Source organism: Suncus etruscus, chromosome 1 (assembly GCF_024139225.1).
Source record: "Suncus etruscus isolate mSunEtr1 chromosome 1, mSunEtr1.pri.cur, whole genome shotgun sequence".
NCBI classification, from domain to species: domain Eukaryota; kingdom Metazoa; phylum Chordata; class Mammalia; order Eulipotyphla; family Soricidae; genus Suncus; species Suncus etruscus.
In genome coordinates, this window is record NC_064848.1 from 22,495,486 (window position 1) to 22,497,963 (window position 2,478).

At 40.5% G+C, this 2,478-nt stretch overlaps 1 pseudogene; it reads left to right on the forward strand.

Annotated features, from left to right (window-relative positions):
• Positions 1–242: 242 nt before the first annotated feature.
• LOC126023879 (transcription initiation factor TFIID subunit 12-like) lies at positions 243–904 on the forward strand (annotated as a pseudogene).
• The last annotated feature ends 1,574 nt before the right edge of the window (positions 905–2,478 follow it).

Sequence of the window (2,478 nt, forward strand, 5' to 3'; positions counted from 1 at the left end):
GTCATTATGTCAATGTTCAGGGTGTAAGGACCCATTGCTCTGCAGCATCTTTATTCATAAGGATTGTTGGGGAGGGCCTAGTAGTCGTCCTAGCTATTGAAATAAATGCTCCACTGCGGCAGTCTCTGCATATCATGAGGAGATAGACTCTGCTGCCTGTGAATGACTTTAGTCCTCACAGCTACAGAAAGAAACAGGATCTTGATAAGCTCTATGAGCTGAAGTCCAAAACTCGACAGATCATGAATAAGTTTGGCCATTCAGCCCTAACCAACCTCTCCAATTTCTCCTCCATTAACCTGGAACCAGCCAGCACCCATGGCCAATAGTACAATAATAGTAAAATACCAGGTACTCCTGGGACTGGAGGGACACTAAGCCCAAACAGTCAGGTCTTGATCAAGAAGAAATTACAGACTTAGTAAGAGAAGTGGATCCTAATGAGCAATTAGATGAAGATATGGAGGAGATGCTGCTGCAGATTGCTGATGACTTCATTGAGAGTGTGAAGACTTGGGCGATAGCACAGCTTTTGCCTTGCACGCAACCAACTCCAAATGAACCCCAGTCCATCTGATTCCCAGCATCCCATATGGTCCCCCAAGCCTGCCAGGAGCCATATTTGAGCTCAGAGCCAGGAGTAACCCCTGAGTACCACCAGGTGTAACCCAGTTCCCCCCTCTCAAAAAAAAAAGAGTGTGGTGACAGCTGCTTGCCAACTTGCCTCAACTTTTACCTCAAGGTAAAAGGTGTCCAGCTTCATCTAGAGCAACATTGGAACATGTTTTGGAACATGTTTTGGAACAGGATTTGGCCCTGAGAAATCTGACCCTACAAAAAAGCTTGCACCACAGACATTCACAAACAGAAAATGACATTGATCCAGAAAACAACCAAAAAATAAATGGAAAGGTCAGGGAATGGACAATAATGTATTTGGAGATACTTGAGATGAAACTTCAGCCATCTCTTCCTTGGATTTTATTGTTTTTAGTGCTTTACAGAGAAGCATATATTTTGTATTAACAGTGCAGCAATATGATGACTGAGAAGATCTGCCAAAAGAATAAAACCTTCTACCTCAACTTCTGGGTCCCTTTTCCCTGCTGTCTCAAAGGAACAATCTTCCAGAGAAGATCTTATGTGTGGCTTATTATTGTGATTAAAATGGGACACAGCAGTATGGTCTTACTTGGTGAGACAGTATTAGCAGGATTTGTAGAAGTTTTTGTTTTGTTTCTTCTCCCATTCCCCTTTCCCTATACTTTGCTATGTCAGTGTTTATATGAATGTGACTTTCAATTGCTTTTCCAGAATAAAGTTATCAATCAGAAATAAAAAGGATTGTTTTAGCTTTTGAGGTCAGGGTGGTTATTGTTACATATGAATTTCAGGATTGTTTGATCTATTCCTTTGAAAAATGTAATGAGTATCTTTATACAGACACATTGAATCTGTATAATGCTTGGAGGATATATTGTCATTTTAATGGTGTTAATCATCCAAATCTATGAACAGGGATGTGTTTCCATTTCCTTGTGTCTTTTATTTATTGGAGTACTGTTTTGTAGGTTGTTTTTTTTTAATATAGCTCTTTCACCTCTTTAAGTTGATTCCAAGGTACTTGATTTTCTGCAGCACAGTTATGAATGGGATTGTACTTTTTTTTTTTGTGTGTGGCTTTTGGGTCACACCCAGCAGTGCTCAGGGGGTTTTCCTGGCTCCGTGCTCAGAAATTGCTCCTGGCAGGCACGGGGGACCATATGGGACACCGGGATTCGAACCAATGACCTTCTGCATAAAAGGTAAACGCCTTACCTCCATGCTATCTCTCCGGCCCCGGGATTGTACTTTTAATACCTTTCTTCTCTTTTATTGTTTTTATATAGGAAAGCCATGGACTTTTGTGTATTAATTTTGTAGTATGCCACTTTACTATACAAATCTATTATTTCTAGAAAAATTTTGTAGTCTAGGATTTTCTAAATCTAGTATCATGTCATCTACAAATAGTGAAAGCTTGACTTATAGAACCTTTCCTATTTGGGGGGCTGGAGTGATAGCACAGTGGTAAGGTATTTTGCCACATATGCGGCCAACACAGGATGGACCTTGGTTGGAATCCTGGCATCCCATATGGACCCCAAGCCTGCCAGGAGCACCTTCTGAGCACAAAGCCAGGAGTAACCCCTGAGAGCTGCCGGGTGTGACCCAAAAAACAAACCAACCAAAAAAGAGCCTTTCCTATTTGGATGGGATATATTTTTCTTTATTTAAATGACAGACATTTATTAGAATATATAACGGCAAATCTTACACAAGTGAATATATTTTTCTTACCTAATTGGTATTACTAGTACTTCCAGTACATTTACTTCCAGACACAATTTCTTTAGGCACCTACTATTATCAGCTGCGTATTACCCCTGCCAGAAGGTCTGGCTTGTTTTGTTCCTTCTGACACAGTCATGACAGAAT